General features: G+C 48.7%; 1 protein-coding gene and 1 pseudogene across 3 annotated transcripts in view; one reads left to right on the top strand and one right to left on the bottom strand.

Annotated features, from left to right (window-relative positions):
* The window catches only part of LOC144822909 (uncharacterized), a 410188-nt gene that overhangs the window by 369609 nt on the left and 21994 nt on the right, over positions 1-18585 (bottom strand). The gene's annotated exons all lie outside the window — the stretch shown is intronic.
* On the top strand, positions 8281-15299 carry LOC144822908 (26S proteasome regulatory subunit 4-like; annotated as a pseudogene).

The following is an 18585-nucleotide window of genomic DNA, read 5'->3' as shown; positions in this document are numbered from 1 at the left end:
TGGTCATCCACCCGGAACTGGCGTGTGCGATCCAAATAGAATGAAAGCGCATGTTTTGGGTCCAGACGGTGGAGCCGCTCTTCCTCTTTAGAGGAATGCGGTGGCGGAAAGAAGGTGGGCAAGGTGATTGACTGCCCGATGTGGAAGGCCGTGACAACCTTGGGCAGGAAAGATGGCTTAGTACGCAACACAACCTTGTCCGGATGGACAGAAAGGAAAGGAGGAGTACAAGAAAGGGCCTGGAGCTCACTCACTCTCCTGGCAGAGGTGATTGCAACCAGGAAAGCAGTCTTCAAAGTAAGAAGGCGAAGAGGACAGTTGTGAAGTGGCTCAAAGGGAGCGCACATCAGAAATGTAAGAACAAGGTTCAAGTCCAACTGAGGCATCACAAACGGAACAGGAGGGAACGGGTGTGTGATGCCCTTCAGAAAGCAGGGGACTTGAACAAAGAAGGTTGATCAGGCAGCCTTAGAAAGGCTGAAAGGGCAGAAAGGTAGCCCTTGATAGTGCCCGGAGCAGAGCCCTGCTGGGCAAGAGAAAGAAGGAAGAGAAGAACCTCAGAGAGAGGGGCAGCAAGAGGATCCACAGCCTTTGCTGTGCACCATGCCACAAATCTGTTCCACCTGCAGGCGTATACCGACTTTGTGGAGGGACGCCTGGCTGCCAGAATGACATTACAGACTTCAGGAGGCAAGTCAAATGGCCTCAACTGTCGCCGCTCAATCTCCAAGCATGGAGGTGGAGACTGGACAGGTTCGGGTGGAGGACTGTCCCCTGCTGCTGCGACAGAAGGTCCTCCCGAAGAGGCAGACGAACCAGGGGATCGACTGACATACTGAGTAGCTCTGGATACCAGTACCTTCGTGCCCAGTCCGGAGCCACAAGGATGACTTGGGCCCGGTCGCGCTTGATCTTCTTCAGCACTCTGGGCAGAAGTGGTATAGGCGGAAAGGCGTCCAACAGACCGCAACTCCACTCGCGACGAAAAGCGTCTCCGAGCGAGTGCCGCCTTGGAAATTCCAACGCGCAGAACTGATGACATTGCGTGTTCTCTTCGGTGGCGAAAAGATCTAACCAAGGCTCTCCCCACTGCTGAAAGAGGTCTTGCGCCACGTCCGAGTTCAGACGCCATTCGTGATCCATCATGCACCGACAGCTGAGCTTGTCCGCCCTGGCGTTCAGAGAACCTGCCAGGTGTTAAGCCACCAGGGTCACGCCCTGGCGTTCCAGCCACTGCCAGATGCGCAGAGCCTCCTGGCAAAGGGTCCACGACCCCACCCCGCCCTGTTTTGTGCAGTACCACATGGCGGTGGTGTTGTCCGTGAACACCTGCACTACACTCCCCCGGACAGAGGGGAGGAATGCCTTCAGTGCTAGACGAATCGCCCGCAACTCCAAAAGGTTGATATGGAGCCGGGCCTCCGCCGGAGACCAGAGGCCTCTGATCTCCGCCTCTCCCATGTGGCCTCCCCAGCCCTGGAGGGACGCGTCCGTCACAACCACGTGCTCCGGTTGGGGAAGGGAGAGGGATCTGCCGCTGCCCAATCACGGTCCGTGAGCCACCACTGCAGCTGTCTCGCAGTGCCCTCCGAGATCAGGACGTGGTCGGACAGATTGCCCTGATGCTGGGTCCACTGAAACTTCAGGTCCCACTGCAGAGCCCGCATCCGCCACCTGGCGTGATGCACCGGTAGGATGCAGGAGGCCATCAGCCCCAGAAGCCGCAGCGTCAACCTGACCGAGACCCGGGATAAAGGCTGAAAGAGTGGAATCAGAGCCTGAATATCCCAGACCCACTGTTCGGGAGGATAATCCCGAAACTGCGCTCCGATGAAGAGGAGCTTTTGAGAGGGGCACAGGTGTGACTTCGGCACATTGAGGGAGAACCCCAGCTGGTACAGGAGGTCTGCCGTAGTCTGGAGGTGGCTGATGACTGTCTGGGGCGAGCCCGCCTTCAACAACCAGTCGTCGAGGTAGGGGAAAACTGAAACCCCTAACCTGCGCAGATGAGCTGCGACCACCGCCATCACTTTTGTGAACACCTGTGGGGCGCTGGTAAGGCCGAAGGGGAGCACGGTAAACTGAAAGTGCTCGTGGCCAACCGTGAACCGCAGGTAGCGTCGGTGGGCCGGCAGGACGGGGATGTGGAAATAAGCGTCCTGCAAGTCCAACGCTACCATCCAGTCTTCTGGGTAGAGAGCAGCTAGGACCTGAGCCAGTGTCAGCATTTTGAACTTCTCCTTCCGGAGGAAGCCGTTGACGTTCCGGAGGTCCAAGATAGGGCGTAGGCCCCCTTTGCCCTTCTTGGGTACCAGAAAGTAGTGGGAGTAACAACCACACCCTACTTCTGGCCCAGGAACGCGCTCAATGGCCCCCTTGGCCAAGAGGGCCGTAACTTCCTCCTGCAGAAGTCGCAAATGATCCCCCGATACTCGGTGGTATTGCGGTGGCATGGCTGGAGGGGTCGTCTCGAAGGGGAGGGATTAGCCCCTTCGGACGATTTGCAGCACCCACCTGTCCGAAGTGACAGTGTGCCAGTGAAGGAGGTGATGGCGAACCCTGCCCCCCCACTGGCGACACATGGGCCTGAAAGCACGGACTAGGAGGGTTTTGAGGCGGATGCCGCAGGGGAAGGTGTGGACTGACCTCGCCGTTGACCCCGACCGCCGCCACGGCGGTTTCCACAGCCGCCACCGCGTTGGGTATTACCCTGCGGAGCGTGGCTTGCAGCACGTGTGGGTACACCCCTTCCGTGGCCACGAAAGGAGTGAAAGGCAGCCGATTGCTGGCGCGGGGCCGAGAGGCCCAAGGACTTGGCCGTGGAGTCCTTAAAGCGCTCTAGCGCATGGTCTGCCTTGTCACCAAAAAGGCGACGGCCATCAAACGGCATGTCCATCAGTGTATTCTGGACATCAGCCGAGAAGTTGGCGGATCTCAACCAGGCATGGCGACGAAACGCCACCGTCGTTGCCATCGCTCTGCCCAGTGAATCGGTGGTATCAAGTCCACACCGAATTGAATAACGTGCCGCCTCTCGGCCCTCCACAAGGGCTTGGCCGAGTTTAGCCCGTACCTCCAACGGGCATTCTGGCAGCACGTCCACGACTGTGTCCCACAAGGAGTGGGTGTAACGACCCAAGAGGCATGCGGTGTTGGAAGACCGCAGTCCCATACTGAGGGAGCAGAATACCTTCTTGCCGTATTGCTCATACCTCTTGCATTCCCTGTCAGGCGGAGCCGACGGGAATGCGGTCTGGGAATTTGAGGCCTGGATCACCAGGTTCTCAGGGGTGGGGTGGGTGGACAGGAAACAAGTGTCGCCCGGGGCAGGGCAGTGGCGTCTGGCCACGTTCCTATCTACAGGCGAACCTGTAGCGGGCTTGGACGTGTGCCCAAAAGAACGTCGGTTAAGGCCTCGTTAAACGGCAGCAGAGGCTCGACTGAGCATGACTGCGACTTAAGGACCTCAGTGAGGAGGTAAGTCCTCACGGCCGCGACGGGAAGCTCAAGGCCCAAGGCTTTGGCCGCCCTCATCAACACCACACTGTAGGTTGCCCCCTCCTCCGTAGCCACGGTAGGAGGTGAGACAAAGCCAGTGTCCGGCGAAGTGTCCAGACCACTGGCATCCCCAAGTTCACCCTACCAGTCCTCCTGGGACTGACACTCCCGTGTCAGAGGGTCCTCAGACCCCTCCCAATCCTCCTCATCACCCATCTCCTGGTACTCAGGGTTAGTAAATGATGGGGCCGGTTCATGGAGAGTGAACTCTCCGAACGGCGTCTGAAGCGGCGCCCAGCGGCGCCGGAACGGCGCCGGAACGGGGTCGAGGGAGACATCGGGGACGGCGCCGCCCGAAGACGGCGCCGGGGGCGACACCTGAGGGACCGGCGCCAGGGAGGTCGTTGAGTCTATCGGCGACGACCCGGATCCGGATCCAGCGGGGGCCTGCGGCGCCGGGCCCGACGGCGCCGGACCCGAAGCACCAGACGGCATCGGGGTCGAAGCCCCCGACCCGCTAGGGCCCCCAGACGGGTCCGCTGGGCCCGAAGGCGCCGCGGAGCCCAACGAAGGAGAGAGGGACCTCATGGCCATGAGGAACCGCTTGATCTCCTCCTGCGTCGCGCGCGGCCCAGGGACCGGAGGGTATGGGGCCAGACGTGGCGCCTGCGACTCCGACGGAGCCGCGTGGGCGGTGTCACCTGAACCCCCGGCCGCGTCGCGCGAGCGTCGGGAGGAGTCGGAAGAGCGATGTCGTCTCTTCGACTTCTTGTGCTTTCCTGACGACTTCGACCCAGAGGAGTGATGTCGACTCCCGGAGCTATGGCGGCTCCGCTCCCGTGACCGGTCCCTCGACCTCCGTTCGGACCGGGACCTCTCTTGGCGCGGGGCCGACTGCCGGAGTTCGAGTCGCTTGCGGGACCGCTCCAGCCTAGCTTTCGAAGGCAGGGCCTGGCAGTCGGAACAGGTCTTATCGTCGTGGTCGACGCCGAGACAGTGGAGACACCAACGGTGAGGGTCCGTGACCGACATCAGTCGGTCGCAATCCTCACAGTGCTTGAAACCTGGCATCGCTACCGGCACCGTTCCGAGTTTAAGAGTCGAAAAAGAACGATCAAAAGAGATCAAAAAGTTTAGTAAAAAAAGACTAAGGTACCACTTTTTCTGGATCTGCGCTGCTGGCGCGGAAAAAAGAACTGACGTCAGCACGCGGAGGCAGCGTCTAAGTTTTCCGACGACGTCATCACGGCGCCGACGACGGACGCGGAGCCGCAGACGACGCCTACCGACGTGCAAGGGTACTGCTACGCAAAAATTTCCGGATCCAGTCTGACGCCTAGGGATATTCTAAGGTAAGGAATTTATCTCTAACGTGTCTCTTTCAGATTTTGCTATATAGGTAGGAACTGAGTCCCAAGACTTTAGATTTATCCTGACTGAAACTTGAAACGAAACTCTGGACCTTCGACATTCTACTACAACTAGAAGATTGAAGAATCTCCCTTGTGGTCAAGGAGTGACCACCCTGTGCAAGCAGGCACCACTAAGCGATTAACGGTTTGCTTTGTCGACGCTCCCGCCGGATCTCGAGCACAGAGCCTGACAAGACCCAGACTTCCAGACTTCCAACAGCCCCATCCACAGTCACAGCAGAGCTGAGACCCGTGGAGGCGACGAGAGACGTGGGACCGGCCATCTTGGAAAGCCAGCGAATTGCTTTCCGTGCAACTTCTGAGGCACTCTCGAAGTTGTGCATTGGGAATTGAGAAGCCACAGCCCCGAGCACCAACTGCACCGAAGATCAGCCCCCCACACTCCACGAGTTCTGGTGGGGCCCTTCTGCATTTTCCTGCTCGACGGGTCTGTCCGGTCACTTGCCCGTTGGCTAGTGGCCTCTGTGACAACGAACCTTTTGATTTACACCACTGGTCTTGTTGCTCCAGGCTGGCCCTTGCTTCCCTGAAAAGGAGAAGTCCATCAGACCTTGCTGGTCTGATCCGTAAGCCATCTTCGATTCCTGCGTGGGTTGCCTTTGACAAGGCTTGTTGACTCCAATGCAGAAGCCGATACCGCCGACAGCGAGAGCCTTCGTGGGACAGTTCGTATCCAGCTCCCGGCCGATGTCGACACCTCCTGGTCCACGTGGCTGCAGAGACAAGCTCCACGACATCACCTGATTGCTTCGCGACATCGCCTGGTTCCTTCCTAGTTCCTTCCTGGTCACTGGCTAGTGACCCAGACTCTGTCCCCTCTGCTTTCAGGTACTCTTCATCCTCGATCCGCCCTTGGATCCAACCAGACACTTCCCTTCTGGTCGCCTGCAGCATCTTTCTTCAAGGCTCCATAGGATTCAGCGACGAAACCCGACACACTTTGACACCTATGCACCCGCTTCCTGTGGGTGAGGTAACGCGAGTACTTCGGTGCTCCTGTGGGTATTTACTATCCTAGTGTCTAACTTTCAAGTAGCTTTCTCCTTGTCCATTCGGAAGTGACCTAAACGAACTAGTTTCCAATTCTTTTGTTCCCATTCTAACTTTATAATAACTTGCGTGCGTGTAAAGACACTGCACGCGCATCCCGTGGGCCTCCTGCTCCCTATCCTTTTGTAATACAGCGTAGCCCCAGCGATTCTCCAGGCCCTAGGCCTATCCTTTGTTCGTGACGTGGTTCTTATACCACTATTTTAGTATATGGTTCGAAGTGCCCCCAGGGCATTACTGAATTTTGTGCAACTTATTGTATTATAATTGAGTATCTTGTTATGTGCTTGTGCCTCTGACCTCATAAAGAGTTCAGAGGATTGTGTTAGAAATAAATACATATATATTTTGATATACAACCTGTGTGGTGTCCTTTCACTTGGTATTAAAGGGGCTACATAAGGTAAAACAGCTGGCTTCACATGCCCTCTTGAGTTGAGCCTAAGACTGCTTTGTCCATGCTACCACTAGGATAGCTGGTCTATAAGGTTGACTTTACAACCATCACCATAAGGGTTGTTTGGCTGGTGCGAGGTGCTCACTAGAATAGTGAACATCATATACCAGGCCAACTTCTCACAGTGATGATCTGTGTTACCACGCTTCTGGGCCATCTTCAAGTCTCCAAGGCCACCACATACAAAGTTTGAATCGTGGAGCATAAGAAATGGGACCTTGTTCCTGGTATACTAGACATGATTTGTGAAGAGCACAAACTCAAGGACTTCTGACAATTCTAGACATTCTACTGGGCCTGTCAGGGCTCCCAAAGGTCGGGGAATATTGCAATTAAATTCAAACCATAATGTGTCCCATAACATCAGACAAAAGTACTGACTGGCTGTGTCAAGCAGACCATTCAATACCTCAAGGTTCTGTAATTTTAGCACTCAATGCAGACTTCTTAGGGGAAGTGAGCATTTTGTACCAGGCCAAAACCATACCACCAGTGCCCCTTAAAAAGCAGAGTTCAATAAAATTGTAGATCAATTGTAAATCGAAACAAAAGTATTTTCTATATTAAAATGTTAAATGCAAGCATTAGGACATCATGGAACGATTTGGCCTCCATTATAAATGTCCCGAAAATTCTGATGGGCTCGGTAACAGAAATGACTTGGTCCATCTTTATTACAAGCTTTTGGTTTTCACTCAGACATTTAATTTTGGTGTAAAAGATTATAGGAAAACAGGCATTCAGCTACGAAAAAAAACAGATTCTTGCATGTTATTCCCCAATAACTTGCAATCCCTGATATTTACCCAACCCTGCAATCACCGGGATCCCCAGTAACAGTAATTCTTGTGTGCTGAAATAGTGCAGATCAATCTAAGGCACTCATAATTGATATAATTAATGGTAACTAATGTTATATCAATTACTTTGAAGCATCATTAATATGAAAACCGGGGCATCTTTTGGAAATACTTCGAAAATAATGCACATTTTGTATACCATACTTGTGAATGAAAAACAAGGCAAGAAAACAGGAATATTAGAAATGCAGTAGAAAATTAATTTAAGTTTGGGATTCGGAGACTGATACCATAGTCTGCTGTTAGTAGTCACTCGTCGGAATATTCACATGTACCACAAAGACACATTTTTAAAAAAGAACTCCAGATAGATCACTTTTTTGAAAACCAACTGACAGCCTGATTTTAGATGATCAACTAAGGAATCGGGGTGCTAGTTCAACAAGATCATCAGAGAGCAATTATTCTCAACAGGGAGAATTCCAAATGTGGCTACAACATAGTATGGATGTGTGCTGCTACGAACTTCAGCGCCATCTCAATGACAATGTTCTTTGCCATACACACTTGTACTTCTGTACATATACTTGTTACTTTGTAAGGCTCTGTCTCACTTAAAAATTCAAAAATGAATACTACTCTTCCCCGAGAATATTTAAGAAAAAAAAACACATAAGAGACAAGAAAATAACGAAAGAAAACAAGTAATGATGAAAAGGAACAGGAATCATAGAGAGGGAAAATATGTTTGGTGTAGTACAGGTATGGTGAGTGTTAGTAAGGTAAAAGTGGGGGAGTTACTAGGCTAAAGGGTGGAGATAGGTCGTAGTATGTTGGTGAGGCTAGAGTTACAAGGACAGGTTGAGGTGTAGGTCGACTGTAGGTCGAGGAGGGAAGTATCCATGAAATATTTTCAGATATGGTAGCAGAAAACTGCAGCCTAAATATTGTATATCGAAAACATCATGTTCTAAATATAATTTAGAAAAATATTACCCCATTAATATGTTATTTGTGTTATCAATATTCTGACATACACCGGCCATATAGAAGGGAAAAGGATGGGGCAAAGTCAAAGTGGTGGACATGGTCCAGGAGGTGGCAAGAAGGATGATAAGGATAAGAAGAAAAAATATGAACCTCCAGTTCCCACCAGAGTAGGCAAAAAGAAGAAGAAAACGAAGGGTCCAGATGCGGCTAGCAAGCTTCCCCTTGTGACACCTCACACCCAGTGCAGACTAAAACTGTTGAAATTAGAACGAATCAAAGATTACCTCCTAATGGAGGAAGAATTTATCCGAAATCAAGAACAAATGAAACCCCTAGAGGAAAAACAAGAGGAAGAGCGATCAAAGGTGGATGATCTCAGGGGCACCCCGATGTCTGTTGGTACATTAGAGGAGATTATTGACGATAACCATGCGATTGTTTCCACATCTGTTGGATCGGAGCATTATGTCAGTATTTTGTCATTTGTGGACAAAGACTTGCTGGAACCAGGATGCTCTGTTCTACTCAATCATTAAGTTCATGCTGTCATGGGAGTCCTGATGGATGACATCGATCCACTCGTTACCGTGATGAAAGTGAAAAAAAGCAGCTCAGGAAACATAGGCGGACATTGGAGGGCTGGACAATCGGATTCAAGAAATCAAGGAATCTGTAGAACTGCCTCTCACGCATTCAGAATATTACGAAGAGATGGGCATAGAACCCCCCAAAGGAGTAATTCTGTATGGTGCTCCAGGCACAGGTAAAACGTTACTGGCCACAGTGTTAGAAATAACTCGTGAACAGCAGATGGAAGAAGAGCTGTTTATTTCTTGTCTGGTCTCACCGCTGCTAGCCTCACACAGCGTTCTAAGGAGAGCGCCCTCATCAACATTCTAAAAGGGATACAACAACTGTTCCAGAGGGAAGGGGTGGAAGGAACATACCAATGGAACATGTGAATGATAAGGAGTAATAACAACACATCTCCTTCTGTAGAGATTTTAACAATGTTAGGATAAACAGTCCATTTATTTTACGTAGTCCTCCTGCCAACGTGGTGGGTGGCGTACTCTAGTCTCTCTGTCCACTTGAACATCTGGCAGCACAACTTCCTGGTTTTCATCGCATATAGGTACAGGAACACACACATTTGGGCAACAACTTACATTGTCCATACTCCATGTGCTGCCATCATTCAAAACTACAGAGTTACTGTTTACACGTTGGATTCTCAATGGTTTGGAGAAGGAAGACACTTTTGCACGTCCTATAACAGGTCTTTTGACTACCACCCACTGTCCAACCCGGAATTTCCTTTTGGAAGCTCCCCACTTTTTGTCGTATCTGGTCTTGTAATCAATTTGATGTGAGTCCACCTTCTCTCTCACAGAATCTCTATCCACCCACACTGGGATACCTCCATTTAGCCAGTTGGGGGTGAGTTTAGATCCTGGATTTCTCCCTTTAAGGGATACAAAAGGAGAAACTCCAGTCACAGCATTGGGGGATGAATGATATCACCATAGAGTTTTCCTAATGGCATCCTCAACAGGTTCTTGCATGGTAACTGCCATTTGAATGGAGTTCTTCAACATTCTATTTGCCCTCTCTACCATACCATTAGCTTTGGGACAGTAGAAAGGTGTTCTTACATGTGAAATGGCCAACTCAGATAGAAATTCTTTCATTGCATCCGATGTAATTTGGACCCCATTGTCTGTCACTAAGGTACTTGGTATTCCCTCCCTTGAGAACACTTCCTTCAAAAACTCAATACAGGAGTAGTTATTGAGGATACAAACTTAGTGCTGACCCAATGGGAGTGATAATCAATGATTACAAACATGAACCTTTGGTTGATGCTAAGAAGGTTCAAAGGGCCTATAATATCAAGCCCAAGCTTGTCCCAAGGTTTGCTCGGCACCACCACCGGATTGAGGGGTGCTTTATGTATTACCTTGGATTTGTCACACTTTCCACATGCTTCACAGTCTTTCACCGTGCTTTCCACCAACCCATCCATCTTGGGGAACCAATAGTGCTGCCTAACCTTGCTCTTGGTCATGCTTCTCCCTGGATGGCCTTTGTGTGCTAATGCAATGATGCGTTCCTTCATACTCCCAGGTGGAACAATTTTACTCCCTCTGCACACCTGACCACTCATAATGGATAACTCACCTCTTACTACCCAGTATGGTTTGAGTGTTTCTGACATCTCATTGCTAGACTTAGGCCAACCTTTTTCAATTAACTTCCTCAAATCCCACATCACTTGGTCATCTCGAGATTCTTTCTCCCACTCCTCCTTATTGATGGCAGGGTATTCAACTGCAAGAATAACTTCCTCTGGTGGACTACATAAGCTTTCCTCACTAGGAATCGGTAACCTCGACATGCAGTCTGCTATAGTGTTCTTTACACCCGCCACATAACACATGTTGAAATTGTACCCTTGTAATGCCAAAATCCACTTTGATATACGTGGCTTGGCCCTCTCAATGTTCTTTGTAGAAAACAATGGAATTAGGGGTTTGTGGTCAGTACGTAGTGTAAAGGGGATACCCCACAAAAAGAACTTAAAATGATTTATTGCCCAATAGCATGCTAAGGCTTCCCTCTCAATCGTTGAGTAATTGGACTCAGGTTCCTTCAGCGCCCGGGAAGCAAAAGCAATTATTCTTTCGCATCCGTCCACCACTTGGGAGAGGGACGCCCCCAGGCCTTTAATACTGGCATCAGTGGTTAGGGTAGTTTTCTCGTTAGGATCAAACATGCCTAAAGTGGGTGCCTTGGCAATGGCTGACTTAACATATTGGAACTCTTGTTGACACTCAGAACTCCAATCAAAAGAACAATCCTTCTTTAAAAGTTCTCTCATTGAGCATGTGTGACTCGAGAAATTCTCAACAAATTTGGCCATGTACTCCACTAAACCCAGAAAAGATCTGAGTTCATCTTTATTAGATGGAGCGAGAGCTAACATTACTGCATCCACCAGACTAGTCTTAGGCTTGATCCCCTCTCCGGAAATGGTGTGACCCAAGTAAGTCACGGACTTAACACCAATTTTGCACTTGTCTTTTTGGGTTGTAAAGCCTGCCTTGCTTAATTTGTTTAACACCTCTCTCAGATTTTTGTTATGTTCTGTCTCTGAATCACCGTAAATTAAGATATCGTACTGGAAACACAGGACTTTCCCAAGACCTTCAAGAATGTGCTGCATAATGCGTTGAAATACAGCGACTGCGGAGGCCAACCCAAATGGCATCCGGTTGTACTGGTATGCCCCAAAGGGTGTTATAAAGGAAGTCAAGCTTTTAGACTCAGGATGAAGGGCAACCTGGTGGTATGCCGCCGAGAGGTCTAGGACAGTGAAATATTGTGCTCCTTTTATCACACTGAGCATCTCATTTATCTTGGGAAGAGGATGCCTCTCCACCCAGATGTTGGCATTAAGGTCCCTAAGATCCACACACAAGCAAATCCCTTTTCCCCCTCCTTTCGCAGCTACCACAATGGGGGCGAGCCACTCCGAGTTCTCAATTTTTTCAATAAACCCAATGGATTCTAGCTTCTCCAGTTCACTTTTTAGAGAATCTCTCACAACTAACGGTACCGATCCGGCTATGTGCACAGTAGGTTTGCAGTGTTTCTTCAGCTTTATCTTATGCAGGAATCCTTTAAGCAATCCCAACTCACTAGAAAATACTTCTGGGAACTCCTCACATACTTCTGCACCAACGCTCGGTTGTTCAACCAAATATACCGGCTCTGAAGCATTGGGATCCAATTTAATGCCAAGGTCTTTCTGGTGTTTCCACCCTAACAAACATGATCCCTTCTTGGTCAAATACACTTTACCCACTGTGACTCTATCCTTGAACTTGATCAGCATAATGACCATTCCTACTAATGGTATGGCATCATGGTTGTATCCCCCCGGTTTGATGTCAGGAGGCAAAACCTCATACTCTTGGTTAACAGATCTCGCTTTGAATGTAGCTTCATTAATGAGTGTATATGGGGAACACGAGTCAGCATAAACTTCATAAGGTATGTTATCAAGTTATATCTCGCATTCTGGATAACCACAGTCAGAACTTCCAAGCAGTTCATTCACCTGGAATACAATGTCACTCCTAGGTATTTCCTCCTCAAGGATAACATGGTTTACATCTTTCTTCATATCATGGCAGACTTTTGTAAAATGTCCCCGTTTGTTACACTTCCTGCATATGACATCTTGCTGGGCATTTAATACTATTTGCTAGGTGGTTAGGATTCCCACAACGGAAACATTTTAACTTCTGAGTTTCAGTCCTTTGAACAGAATTTCCCATCTGTGCACTTTTGCTTTTATCACTCTTTGTAGAAACTTTCAATACTTCTTCATCACACACTTGTTTTACATCAACAGAGTCCTTCATCTCACTCATACAAAAAGCTGTGTGTTCAATGCTCTTAGCTATATCCACAGCCTGCTTCAAATCGGGAGCATCTGCTAACAACTTTTCTTGTATTTTTTTATCAGATGTACATCTAACAAGTTGGTCTCTGATAAGTGAGTCAGTAAGAGTCCCAAAATCACAAGTGGAAGATAGCCCTCTAAGGACCGCAATGTAATTTACTACTCTTTCATTCCTACCTTGTGACCTAGTGAAAAACTTGTGTCGTTCCAAAACTACGTTAATCTTCTTACCAAATTGGTCATCTAACTTAATCAAAGCTATTTGATATACATCTGGTGGGACATCACCATCACTACTTCCACTACTACTTTCCCTTACAATATCAGGTAAATTGTCATATATCTCTCTAGCATGCTTCCCTAGATTGTGCAATAAAATGTGTAACTTCCGCACAGATGAGAACCTGTTACCACCAATAGCTATTAAATAGGATTCAAATATCCTCACCCAATTCTTCCAAGGAGTGAGGGGTTCACCATCCTCATTAAGAAATGGTGGTGGTTGGGACATTGACATTGCAGTTGCCATAACACAACGTTGGATAAACTCCTGGTACACGCTGTAGATTATTATCTTATATTTCCTGTGGTTTGCTTAACTAAGCTAAATTAAGCTTGACAATTTGACTAATGCAAACCTTTTCCATAGTAAACACGATGAAAGATAAGTAACATTTAGGTTAAATTACCCTCTAAATGGACTATAGCATGTTAAATTTTCACATAGGCCAATTGCATTTTCTTGTCACAAACATATGGCAATTGAGTATAAATGCATCAAAATCACCCTTTTACAATCCTTATAATTCGTTAAAAGTTTCTCGCTAGCAGGTTCTTGAATGCTGTGCCCGTCAGCTAAAATGAACAATTCAGGGAAATATTTTAGACTCAAAGGCTGTGCCTATCAGCGTGATGACTCTGACAGGCTTTATTTACAAGTTCGTTATGAAATTCCTCATAAATGGATCACTTTCGACAACCACTGCCAACAGTTGCACCGCTAGCGCAATGGAATTCCAAAGGTTGAATGCCCTCTTGTGGCCGCAATGAAAAGCGCACTAATCTTTTCCTCAGCACGAACAGATGATAGCGCGAAACCTGACAGGAAAACAGCCGCGCGATGGGTGATTCACTGTACATGAACTTCGTGCGAAGGATTTTCACAATTTCAGAACGCAGCAGCTTAATTAATGCGTCGAACACTGCCGGGTTACCACATCACTATTAATCAGCAATGTCACACAACGAAACCCGTATACGTTGGCAGGTTCTATTTGATTAGTTGACACGCTTAAGCTTAAGGAAAGGTGCGTTCACACTGGAAAAAGATCAGTTCCTTTTTTTTTAATACGCCGTGTAAACATAATAGCTCCACACCAATTGCTCACGTTAAAATGCGCCTCCGTGTGGCAAAAATTATAGGCAATACCCACCAGAAATTACACTCGTTCAGGTTTTTCCAACTGCAACGCTAAGTGGGATTCACTTAACATCGAAGATCATTCGTAATTCAAAGTCTTGCTCAGGTGCGGCCATTAACATGCCAATGACTAAAAGGATCAACTCACGGCACCATCATGTACGAAATGAAGCGTAGATCATCAGTCACGGCACTTTTCCAGTGGATGTCACGGCTGTTCTGCAGCGCAAAAGTAACAGGGGAAGACCAGACACTGCCCCCCGCGCAGCCCCGTCGGCAAATTGTTAGAAATAACTCGTGAACAGCAGATGGAAGAAGAGCTGTTTATTTCTTGTCTGGTCTCACCGCTGCTAGCCTCACACAGCGTTCTAAGGAGAGCGCCCTCATCAACATTCTAAAAGGGATACAACAACTGTTCCAGAGGGAAGGGGTGGAAGGAACATACCAATGGAACATGTGAATGATAAGGAGTAATTACAACACAAAGCTGTGGCAAATCAGACTTCAGCTACCTTCCTCCGTGTGGTTGGATCAGAGCTCATACAGAAGTACCTGGGCGACGGACCAAAGTTGGTGCGTGAGTTATTCCGTGTGGCAGAGGAGCACGCACCTTCGATAGTCTTTATTGTTGAGATTGATGCCATTGGTACCAAGAGGTACGATTCGAATTCAGGGGGGGAGCGAGAGATCCAGCGTACAATGTTGGAGCTGCTAAACCAGCTGGATGGCTTCGATTCCCGAGGAGACGTGAAGGTTATCATGGCTACAAACCTGATGGAAACACTGGACCCTGCATTAATCAGGCCAGGTCGTATTGACCGAAAGATTGAGTTCACCCTGCCAGATGAAAAGATCAAGAAACGAATATTCCAGATCCACACAAGCCGAATGACTTTAGCCTTGGATGTTACATTAGATGAGCTTATAACGGCTAAAGATGATCTGTCTGGCGCAGATATTAAGGCAATTTGCACAGAAGCAGGATTAATGGCTTTAAGAGAACGACGAATGAAAGTGACAAATGAAGATTTCAAAAAATCAAAAGAAAATGTTCTTTATAAGAAACAAGAGGGCACACCGGAGGGACTGTATCTTTAAATACGCCTGTTATATTTTGTGGAGAGTTTGTCTGTTTCGCTAAAGGGGATAATAAATGTTTTCGGTCTTGGGACTCAAACAACATTTATTTATTTCTTCAAGCACTTGCTTGGGCCATGGTTATCATTCGTCCTTCTTCTGGAAAAGGCTTATTGTCTCGGACTAAAGCATTGTTTCAGATTTGACACCACTAATGTTACATTTCGTAATCTAGACACCTTTTTTTTTTTTTTAAATGTATTTATTATTTTCCAAAAGAAATACAAAATTAAAGAAAGGTAGTATACAATGATGAGTCATAAGTTGTCACTCCAGTCACAAATATTATGTGTATCCTCGTTCGAACATACTCCAGTTGCTTGGTCAAAAATAGGGGTAGAGGCCCACAGTAGGGCAACATTTCCACATCAACACTGAAGGCAACAGTATCACTCAATATACCCACCAACACACGTACAATATGCAGTTCCCCAGTTCCACGGGAATGGGGAGGCGGGGAAATCACATAAAGTAAGCATTGAGCAAATGTACAATATCAGGGTGTACCCGCATCCCTCAACCGATACCCTCGGGGACCACCGGATGTGTAGGAGTGGGTTGACTATTGGCAATGGTGTTTGCGATATATGCGCGGTATGGGCCCCAAATGTCAACAGGCCTGGATGTGGCGGGGACCATGTCGGAGTATTCGGTACTGTTAAGATTGCAGTGTGCCATGCTGCGGAGCCAGGAGCTGTGCAGCGGGGGTCGTCGGTCACACCATCTTAGTGCAACTTTCCGTTTGGCTAGCAGAAAGCACAGTGCCGCCAGTCTGCGCACAGCCTTTGGAAAGTCAGCCACGTACCCCAGGAGAGCAATCTCCGGGATAGGGGCCAGGGTTAAATGCAGCATTACACTGAGTGTGTTGTGTGTTTGGGTCCAATATTCATGCAGCTTGGGGCAGGTCCATGAAAGGTGAGCGAAATCTGCAAATGGTCGACCGCATTTGGGACAGGCGTGAGATCGTGATGGATCAATCCTGTGTGGCGCGCTGGTGTGAAGTACAGCCTACGCAAAAATTTAAAATGTAAAAGTTTGTGTTTGCTATTGATAGAGACGTTTTTGGTCGCCTTACAGCACCACTGCCATTGAGCATCTGAGATGGTGTACCCCAAGTCTGTCTCCCAAGCAGCAAGCATTGCCTGGTCTCCAGAGGGGAGGAGGTCGCTGCACATCTGATATAATGTAGAGACTAAATGTGCGCCCGACGAGTGCTGTATGATAAAAGTGAGGGGCGTCATCTCCTCTGGAGGGAGGGGGTACGAGGAGAATGAGGCGCGCAGCAGGGAGAGCAGCCTGGTTAGAACAAATGAGTCCATGAACGTCCTCTCCGTAAAATGGAGATCTTCTGTCAGTCAGAATGCATGGCTGTCCGGGAATAAGTCCCCGACAGAAGTCATGTGGAACTTGGTCAACGTTTGTCGCACCACAGTCTCCCCAGTTATCGGGAGCCAGGTGGCGTTGGGTAACGGAAGGGCCGGGGAATAGAGCTGCGGCAGTCCGACAAGTCGGCCCAGCCTACCCCATGCCCAGCATGTGGCTGAAACGGTTTGGATATCTCTCGGATCTCTGGGAAAGCCCGACGGGAGATTGGTGGACAATGTTCCCGGCAACACCAAATCGGCCTCCGGTTTCAGGTACGGGATCCTGGCATCAGGATGAAACCATGGGTAAGCGTAGGAGCATTGTGCCACCAGAAAATAAAGATAAAAATCAGGAACGCCTAGCCCACCCCGCTCATATGGGAGCGTTAGCACATGCCAAGCAACACGTGGGGTCTTGTTGCCCCACACCAGTTTCAGGAGTAAAGAACGGAGCTGCATGAAGAAAACTTTGGTGAGGGGGATAGGTATATTATTGAACAGGTATAGAAACCTCGGTAGAACAATCATTTTGATGATAGCGACATGGCCAGCCATGGACAATGGCAGTCTATTCCACCTTTCAATCTGTTCCTCAAGGGTCGTCAGCGCAGTTCCGTAATTTAGTCTGATAATGGACACTGTCTCCAAATGTATATGGATGCCTAAGTACCTCACAGAATCCCGGCACCACGCGAGGGGGAGGGAGTTGGGCCATTCAACCGTATTGGGCGTAAGCGGGAATATAACCGACTTGTGCCAGTTAATACGAAGGCCAGAGTATTTGCCAAAGCGGGTGATTTCCAAGAGCAATGGCTCTAGGTTGACTTGGGGCTGCCTAACATAGAGGATGGTGTCATCCGCATAAAGCGAAATTAAAAGTGGGCCAGTGCGAAATTGGGAGGCCACGGTGTAAATGCCTTTCCTGGAAATGGCGGACCAATGGGTCCATTGCCAGTAAATATAACAGTGGGGACAGGGGGCAACCCTGTCTCGTACCACGTGCCAGTCAAAACTGGGCAGTGAGTGTACCATTTAAGCGCAGCCTGGCAATGGGCAGAGTGTACAGCAATTCCACTGTGTTGACCAAGCATTCCGGAAGTCCCATGCGGCGCATCACAGACATGAGGAAAGGCCACTCCAAAGAATCAAACGCCTTTTCGGCATCTAACAGTATCGCTGCTGCCGGAGTATCAGGGTCTACCCGGTGGATAACCGAGAAGAGGGTGCGGAGGTTAAGGGATGTGGAGCGGTGTGGGATAAATCCCGATTGGGCCGGAGAGACTATGGATTCCATCAGGAGTGAGAGGCGTATGGCAAGAACTTTCGCTGAGATCTTGTAATCAAGATTCAGTAGGGACAGAGGGCGGTAGGATTCACAAAGTGTAGCATCCTTGCCCAGCTTATGTAGTAGCACGATTATCGCCTCTTAGGGTGGGGGGCAGACAACCAGATTCAAGGGCCTCAGCGTACATTTCAACCAGATGGGGAACTAGCAGATCCTTGTAAGCCTTGTAGAAGTCAGCTGAAAACCCATCCAGTCCCGGGGCCGAAGAACTCTTCATGGAGTCAATGGCTTCCCCCACACTGTCGGATGTTATGGGATCAGCCAAAAAGTCAACCATCCATTTATCTAAGTACACCATTGCGATTTCATTCAGGTAGTCCCCGCGTTCAGTAGTATCATCAGTCAATGTGGAGGTGTATAGTTTAGTGTAGTAGGACAGAAATGTGTCACAGATCTCAGGTGTAGTGTGCAATATGTCTCCTGTCGGCCCTCTAAGCTCCGTGATGTAAGCAGAGGAGGGAGGTGGACGGAGCAAGTGAGCTAGTAACCTGCCAGGTTGTTCGCCTTCACCATGTCGTCTGGCCGTGTATGATCTAGCTAGGAATCGGAGTTCCCGTTCCGCTTCCTCCCGAAACTCCACCATCAGTTGTAAGCGCTTGCGCTCCCTCTCTTCTGTGTGG

The sequence above is a fragment of the Lissotriton helveticus genome, chromosome 3_1, assembly GCF_964261635.1.
Source record: "Lissotriton helveticus chromosome 3_1, aLisHel1.1, whole genome shotgun sequence".
In the NCBI taxonomy this organism is placed as follows: Eukaryota; Metazoa; Chordata; class Amphibia; order Caudata; family Salamandridae; genus Lissotriton; species Lissotriton helveticus.
This window is presented reverse-complemented; position numbering and strand designations above follow the sequence as displayed.